Raw genomic sequence first — 9,291 nt, 5'->3', positions numbered from 1 at the left:
ATCAGGTTTGGATCTTTGAAGAAAAAAACTTTCAATTGTGTATATGTATGTGTGTGCATGTGTCTGTATATGTGTGCGGGAGTATGTGTGTGAGTGGAGATACATGCATGGTACTATACAACATAAGAGATCAGAGGACAGCCTTGGGTGTCATGTTCTCACATTGCCCCTTGTTTGAAACAGGGTCTCTTGTTCACTTCTGCTAACACCAGGCTAGATGGTGAACTAGTGATTAGGAATGCTCCTGTCTTTCGACCACCTCGAGTAGGAGTTCTAGGCTCACAGACATGCTCACAGATGTACTCCAGTCTCAGACATTACATGGGTCCTGAGGGGCTCAACTCAAGGTCCTTATGCTTGTTGGCAAGTGCTGAATCTACTGTTTCATCTCTTAATAGCCTGAGCCAAATTGTTTATTTGTTCATTTCTTGGTTTTGAAGTACTCTTTGATGTCATCCTTGGCCTGAGATTCTTTGCCATGGTCCTTAACCACTACAGAATCGCAAACAACCACTTTATTGGATTTTCCCCTCCTGATCAGTTTGCAGAGGCCTGCCCATTCCCTTAGGTTCCTCTTGTCATCATCCTTAATTAGGCTGATTTTATGCTCAGCACAATGGGCCTTTACCAGCTTGATGTACATAGGCTCATTACAGTTGACGGGAAAGCTGGGCTTGGCGCTTGTTGAAGGCCTTGGCAGTTTGGCAGTATTTGTGTACTGGACCTGTGTGAGGGTCAAACAAACATTTCATGGGGGTCTGCATATCTGATATTTACCTTATGACTTCTAACAGTATCAAAATTACAGTTATGAAGCAGCAATGAAAATAATTTTATGGTTGGGTGTTACCCCCAACATGAGGAACTGCATTAAAGGGTTACAGCCTTAGGGAGGTCGAGAACCACCACTCTTGACCATCATGGCTGAGAGCAGACTTCAGCACATCGCCTAAATCAGTATTAGTGTCTGTTTCATTCTCCCCAAGCAGTGCCTTCCCTGACCATGGTGGGGGGTTATGGACAAGGCCTAGTCTTGAATAGAATAAAGATGCCATTTTTATGCCATGGTGCTAGGGAAAGAGGCATATTTGTTGAATTATTTTAATGTTTAGTAATCACTAACAGATTGCAATGCTTGGAGTAAATAGATCTGATATATGTATTCACTTTCCATATAATAGATTATGGGTAAAGTTATATATACAATTTTGAATTAAAGTATAGCATGTGAAATTATACTTGAGCATGTAGATAGAAGAATTGGTAAGCTTTAAAAAGTGTTATGAGGAGCAGTTGGTTTCTTTTTTTGACTTATAAATAGCAGTTCTTATGATCAAAGCAGACAAGAGATTTGAAGTACACATAATCATGGCAAAAAGTAATGGCAGGCGTTCTTTTAATCTTGAGAAGGTAAAATTAAAAGCGATTCTTTCTGGTGAGGAACATGGACTCAGAATTAGGGCAGGGAGATGACTCATGGGTTAAGAGCACTTGCTGTTCTTGCAGAGGACCTGAGTTTGGTTCCTAGCACCTAATCCAGCAGCTCACAGCTACTTGTAGCTCCAGCTCCTAGGGGCTCAAACACCTCTTCTGGCATCTACCAGCTGTCACGCCTATGCATAAATACAAACTGAAAAAAGAAAGACACTCAGAATAAATGTTTTTATTTACGCAATGCATTTGAAAACAATGGAATCAAAATATACACGAAGGTATTATAAAAAGTAACTTGTTAATAAAATCAGCTGTTACTCAAATTAGAAAAATTAAAATAAAATGATAATTTGTGAATCTCTTTCAATCATCCTATGTCCAACAGCTTGTCTCCTCTGGGGTCCTTTCCAAAGCCTGGTCTCCATGAAATAAATTTAGTGATGTAAAAGCTGCTTTCTGAACCCCTCAGATATTATATTATTTCATTAAGCATATACAAAATTTTAAATCCAAGGTTATAAATAATTTTTAAAATCAAAGTATTGGAGCTGGAGCAGGAGACAAGAGAGGAGTTGGGAGAGGAAAAATGATGTAATTATCTCTTAATTAAAAATTTTTAATAAAAACACAAAAACATAAAAAGGAAAAAAATCAAATTATGGTCCTTCAGAGGAGTTATTAAAAAATAATTCTAATATCACCCATATTGTGACATCACTTTAAGTCAGTCTGTTCCCCTTTACAATGATTTTGGAATGAATTCTGCTGGCAAGCTAAAATAATTTAAGAAAATAAATGTATGTTTTGTGACTATATGTAGGTTAGAGCAATCACTTAACCTTTTGAGCAGTCTCTGAAGACTATTAATGGCAAGTGGTGCAATTTCCTTCCTACAGCTGCTCAGCCTCTTGTTTCTAGGGAACTCTTTAAGAAAAAGAGCCATTGTTTCAGATCCTCAGGGGAACTCAGGAATGCTCCCCTCCTCCTCTTCCTCTTTCTCCTTCTCTTCTTCCTCTCCCTCTTTTCTTCTGCTATTGATACAAAGACTATCCTAATTACATACCACTCAATATGGCAAAGGACATAGCCCACGGATTTCAATTACAAACCAGGGTTAAGACGGTGGCCTCCACTGAACTGCAATAATTCCCCCAGCTGCTTAAATAGCATTAGTCAAAGTAAAAATCGAATTGTGACATTAAATTGTAAGCAAGCAGTGTTTAGTTGGGAACCTGGGGAGGTAGTCACTGTGATTGTTGAACGGGTTAGCATCATAGGTTCTTCTCACTGTAGTTGTATTTAGATATACACTGTACAACATTGAGAACGACAAGGTCAAAAGCATTCTTTGTCGGTACCATAAAAACCTGGGGAGACTTGGTTGTGTGTTGATCTGGGCACTGAAATGGCCATTAAGGCACAGTTACAAAGACTCTCTGGACTTTATTTTAATCCACATTGCAGATGCCTACCCATTACAGGAGGAATTTCAGTATTAACCGAGACATGGATAAAAAGGTAGGCTTGCACTGTTCTCTGATGTAATATATAAAAGACTGAGAAATGAGACTTGTTCATCAAGCTGGGCAAGTGTAGAGCCTTTGAAGCATCCTGAGAACCTCCACAGAGTTCGAATTAGCAAAACTTATGTGGAGAGCTGCTGTGCAGATTAACAACGAGATGTTCGTGAAATGGATTTCCCAAGTGACTGCATGCTGGTAAATGTAGAAATGGAAGTTGTCTGTCCAGGTATCATGGCAGCTACCTTCTGTGACATATCAAGCAAAGGTTGTGTACAAATCAGACATAAACGTGTATTTCACCATCTTCACACTCTGGCGAATAAATAAGACGACCCCAAGCAACTGACATCTGAAAGAGGAGAAGAGGGGAAGGGACTTTTCTCTGTAGAGGAAACAAATGAAGACACCTAACAAAGTCGTTCATTCATAGTGAAAACACAAGCAGTATTTAATGGATGCTGATCTCTTGATTTCAGCGATACTTGAGTTTCAAATGGCACCATAAAATGCAGGGAGCGTTTCAAGAGGGTTGGTACAAAATATTCTTGAATGAACTGGGACATGATCAAAGTATAGGAAGTTTCCCTTTTGGCTCAGTATCTAGAAGCATCAGCTCTGGCATGAGGAAGGATTCACAAAGGAAATTATGACTATATTATTTTTGGCGATGGAGTTTGAGCCCTTTTGTGTGTGTGTGTGCTAACTCTAAGCCCTCTGCCTGAAGTTCTAGGAGCTTCACAACCCGATCCAAACTAATGTCTCCCATTCTCTCTACCTGCGTGTACCAACACTCTGATTGTCTTCTCTGTAGTCAAGAGAATCGCTGTCTATTGTGTGCACACCACAACCTTCACTTCTATGTGCTGGTTTATAGCATTGCTTACATGTCCAACCTGATACTCTACACCCAGCTCACATGCCTGTCCACCACAATACATCTCCACCCTCTCCTGCACATTTTCCTTTTTTAATAGTTATTAATCTTCACACCCCAATTTCCTGTAAAGGGTGAATCTTTCTCTGATTGGTATGTCTAAGCTGTATGTTAATCCCACCAATAATAATCATATAAAGAAACATCACGATGTTTATTAAACAGATATTCAAATTACAAATTAGAAAGTTTAGTATAAAAAGATGTAGGGAAAAATATTTTTTTCATTCCTCTCTAGCTGAATTAGTCATTATTTGCCTTGTGACAAATGACCCTACAATATAGCAATTTATAAATACATATTTATTATTGAACTGTGTCTTTGCAGTCCTGGGAAAGAGCTGCTTGAGTGCTTGAAGTTATAGTCCCTCACAAGGCTGAGCTCAGAGTATCTTTGAGGACTGAACCCTCATTTAAGGCCTGACGAGGGGAAGGCTGATAGATGGAAGGCACTGTATTGACTGGGTACTCGCCGCTTTCTTAGCATGTGGATTTCTAGATTTCTCCAACAGGACAGCCTATTTCATCAAAGCATATGAACTGACTAGGTAACAGAGAGTCTCCTAGCGAGACAGATGTCACAATCTTAGGTAGCCTAAAGAGGAAAGTGACAACTGCATGCCTGTATTAGTCAGGGTTCTCAGAGGAACAGAGCTGCTAAGTTTTCAACTCTTCCTCTCCATTCTTCCTACTGCCTTACCTGGGATTTTTATTGTTGGAACACAGCATCATGACCAAAAAGCAAATTGAGAAGAAAAGGGTGTTGCTGGTCAACATCAAAGGAAGTCAGGACAGGAACTCAAGCAGGGCAGGAACCTGGAGGCAGGAGCTGATGCAGAGGCTGTGGAGGGAGGCTGCTTATTGGATTGCTCCGATGGCTTGCTCAACCTGCTTTCTTATAGAGCACAGGACCACCAGCCCAGGAATGGCCCCACCCACCATGGGCTGGGCCCTCCCCTACTGATCACTAATTGAGAAAATGCCCCACATCCGTAACTGATTGAGGCATTTCCTCAACTGAGGCGCCGTCCTCTCTGATGACTCTAGCTTGTGTCAAGTTGACACAAACCAGCCAGTACACCCATATATGCACTCCACTGAAAATGCTGCTCTAGGCAAAAATAAAGTGAAAATCTGAAATGGAACCAACAGGATTTGTTGATGGACTGGCTGAGGCTTATAAGAAGGAAGAAGTAATGGACGATAACCCCTGGGTTTTCCCTTATGTTACTAGATGAAGGTTCACACTGTAGAGATGAGAAGGACTTGGGATGAGCCTGCTCAGCAGGTTGCCAGGTGAGGGAGGGAATCTCTGGTTTAGTTTTTCACAAGCTAAGCAGAGATATCAAGTAGGGGCTAGCTTTCTGGAGGCTGAGGTCTGAAAGTACAGATTTGTACACAGCTCAATACCCATTGAAAGTGACCCAATGCACCTGAAACAGTAAGCTCCTTTCAGGCCGGTTCTCAGGTAGAGCTGCAAGATGTTTGTTCTCCCGAAAAACAGGGTTCACTGGCCACTCTGTCAGCTAGGAGACTGGTATCCAGGGAGGGTGGGATCAAAGTCTGCCCTCTGCTACTCCTAGGTGAAGGAGGAACCTGATGTAAAATACCTAGTAGAGAAGACCCATAAAAGGGAATCAGAGTGCTTTCTTATGATTTTCTCTCAGGCAGGAAGCTCCTATTCACCAGCAGAAAAGTCCAACCATTTGGCACGGTGACATGATGTCATCATCAACAAAATTATGCTCAAGAACCTGTTCAGTGAAGTTACAAATCAACCAACCAACCAAATCTCAATGTTTTAAATAAGGTTACAATTTTGTGTTGGGCCACATTCATAGCCTTGGCTCCCTGTGGCCAGAGGAACACAGGCCGGACACAACTGGCTGGAGCACAGCTAATTGGAGATGGATTCCCAGGAGCCTTTTTCTCGAGGAGAGAGCCTTTCCTCCCAACTGGGCTCTACAATCAGTTTTCCTTGATACAACTTCTCAGAAAAGCAAACATCAGAGACAAAAGAGAGCTTAAGAAACCACCATAAAATAATAATAATAATAAGAAGAAGAACATAAAGAGAAAACAATGTAAGAAGCTAGGTTGAATGGTGACGATGCCTGTAAAATAAAGAGGAAAGATTGGAAAGGCTGGGGGGAAGGAAAGGAAAACACATCAACTCAGCCACAAACTAAGACCATCGAGATAACATATAATTGAAAACTAAAGGTCAGAGAGAATGAAAGAACAACCCCAACAGGCTAATGTGATTAAGGGAAAAAAGTAAACAGTGATTTCAAAGCACAGGAGGTTAGCTAATCGACACCAGCTGAACGGAATTAGCCACACTTGGTCCAAAGATCAGTGGGAAGTGTCCTTGAGCAGCCGCCAAGAGCCGGTGCTCCTGAGGTGGCTGGCCCCGGAGTTCCACTGGCTGAGTCCTCTGTGCTGAGCAGGGACCCTGGCTTCTCATCCCAGCACCTCATCTTTCTCATTCCTGACTTCTTTTCTCTAGGGTTCTGTTGCAGATAGTCTCTGTTCCTCCAAGTGTAGGAATTGTTACTCTGTGTTCTAACTTCTGGCGGTAAGGGGCAGATAGCTGAGTCAAATCAGTTAACAGACATTTTTGTGCTCTTTAAGCATTTGAGATATTTCTCAAATATCCTCTTAAAAGCTTGTTAGGTAATATAATATAATATAATATGTTAGGCCTGAACCCCTGCTTGCCCCTGCACAAGCTGGGAAACCCCATCTGCCCTCCCTCCCCACACCCTGCCCACACAGAGAAAACTGTGGGCTAACTCATCATTCCTCATCCCTGGGTTGCCGGCAACCCACCCAAGAGTGCCCACCCAAGGCTCAGGTTTTTGACCCTGTAAGGACACAAACCCAGCTCCCAGCTGAACGTATCACTCCTCGCCTAAGCTCTAGAAAATTCCCTTGCTTTAGCCACCAGTGAGATCAATGACGCCTCCCCAGAGCTGCCTCCTAATCAGCCTGCTTTTATACTCTCAAGTTGACTTGAATTGGCTTATTGTGTTGGTGGAGAAACCTCTTAATAATATTACATAATTTTTATAATAATGTGGCTGCCTGTGTAAATAATGAGGATCTGGAATAGAACATCGTCCCAGAGGCAAAGGGCTAAATATTATATGTGATCCCATTTATATTAAATATCCAGAGGGGATAAATCTTTAGACGTAGAAAATTCACCCATAGTTGCCAAAAACTGGGCAGATGGGAGGATTTCAATTTAACTGTTCAATGGAGTCAAGATTTTATTTCGAAAGCATGAGATGTTTTGAATCTAGACAGAGGTGATGTCTGTTAATATTATGAACATACTGAACTATCCCAGCTGTTGCTTGTATAATGGCTTATTTGAAGTTGCACTTTAAGGATTATTAGCAACAGAAAAGCTCTGAACTGAAGTGATGGATACACTTCTTTCTATATAGGTGGTAAGCGTTGAGATCACTGTGCTGAGAGAACCCAGTCAGTTCTGGGCACCAGCGCAGGGACTTCTGGGCCACCGTCTTCTAACAATGGTTCCTTCATCATCCACGCTGTCGATGACAGCCAGCTCCCAGGAGAGGAGCATGGCACAGCAAGGCTTACTTTGCTCCATTGTCACAAGATTGTCTGTGAAGAATAAGGAAAGATTTGAAGAGACTGAGGCCGTCCTCTGTCCTCCGGCGTTCTGGGTAATAAGCCTCTTTCATGGCCTCATGCATATTCAGTGGGCTTGACTGCTTTGTAGAGCTCTGTGGCCTTGCTGGGGAAGTGTAACTTGTGGGTCCACATGGGAAAGGCAAAGTTCATCTTCTGACACCACTATAAATCACCTGAGTTACAGTACAGGAAACAGGTTTATCTCAGAGGCGTATCAAACCCCGTCCTTCAATGCTTGAAGACAGCAAAATTCCTATGAGCCCCTTGTAGAAAATTCTATGTGGATGAAGGATCACTTCTTTCCCATCAAAGGTGAAGAAAGTCATACAGGTATCTGCTGAATGACATCTTGTGGGCAAGCCATATACCTTCCTTCTGGGACAACTCCACCTTAGCTGCAAGCTGTCTCAGGGCCCTGAGCTTTTCACTCAATGACCACCCTTGGCTTTGGAGCCAAAGCTCTCCTCTGTTGGTGTTATTTCCTTCTTAGTGTCCTTAGAAAATTCTTATTTACAAAGTTCCGGCGGTTTCTAATTCCCTACGAAGTTCACAGTTATCAGATAAAATAATCTGTGTGACTCATAAGCTTTCAGAATTACAGAGATCTAACTTCCTCCTTCATAAGGAAGAATCCAGAAGGTGAAGTTCAGAGAGGTTGACAGGCTCTCGCTGGGGCAGAAGAAAAGCAGTGACCCAAGTATTTCTCTACCTTATCCCACAATGCACTGCTGGACCACACGGCCCGGCCTTTTGGATCTCTTGGGGTTAAATATTTTCACTGTTTTAGTTGGGAAGATTTTTAGGTAGCCTTGGTACTTTATAGTTTAATGGAGCAGTATTTTTGTGTCAGCACAATTCAACAATATATTCAACGGAAGCATGAGATCATTTCAGGGCTTCACCCACCCGTGCTCTTCCCCAGGTTCCTTCTCGTGCTGCTCCACCTAAGAGCTTGCCTGGCCTCTGCTGGAAAACATGGATGTAAAACTAAGTTTTTCCTCTTTACCACTTAATTCCCAGAAATAACGACTTTGAGACTAGTCATTTATTAATACATTCATATACCATAAGCTTTGGCTTGTTTACTAACTAGCTCATAATTTCATTATCACAGTTTTTTCCTAACCTGAGTTCAGCTTCATGGCTAGTTTTCTCTCCTTGTCTTCTCAGGGTTCTAGGCGAATCTCCTGAGTTCAGATTATCTCCCAGAATTCTTCCTCCCCCTGCCAGATGTCCCACCTCCTGTTTCTTGCCTTAGCTCATTGGCCGTAAGCGTTTTTTTGTTGACAGATGATACTCTTGAGAGATTTTCTCTACACTTGGAGGGAAAGGAAACTTGGTATGTCATCTAATATAGTACCATGCTTCACTTGTGTTAGTGTTCTCTCTCTCTCTCTCTCTCTCTCTCTCTCTCTCTCTCTCTCTCTCTCTGCTTCTCTCTCACCCTTTCTCTTGCATCCATTCTTCCTCTTTCCCTTCCTCCCTCTCTCCTTGCCTTTCCTCCTCCCACTCGGAGCAGAGAATACATACACATATATTTTGTTTACTTCTTTTGCATATACTTGTTTACTTCTTTTTGCAGTTGACCTCGCACCATTGACTTTTAAACACTTAAAAACTTAAGACATATCATGAACGTGACTGCCGCACTCGTGTGGAGGTCAGAGGACGACCTTGAGGGGCTGGCTCTCTTCTTCCACTTTACCTGGGTTCTAGGTGTGAAGCTCAGCC

The 9,291-nt window shown here is 42.1% G+C and overlaps 1 pseudogene; it reads right to left on the bottom strand.

Moving 5' to 3' along the window:
* Positions 1 to 421: 421 nt before the first annotated feature.
* Positions 422 to 7,516, bottom strand: LOC110326111 (annotated as a pseudogene).
* Between the last annotated feature and the right edge of the window lie 1,775 nt (positions 7,517 to 9,291).

The sequence above is a fragment of the Mus pahari genome, chromosome 9 (assembly GCF_900095145.1).
Source record: "Mus pahari chromosome 9, PAHARI_EIJ_v1.1, whole genome shotgun sequence".
NCBI lineage: Eukaryota > Metazoa > Chordata > Mammalia > Rodentia > Muridae > Mus > Mus pahari.
The sequence above is the reverse complement of the archived record's forward strand: the minus strand, read 5'-3'. Positions and strand labels throughout refer to the sequence as shown.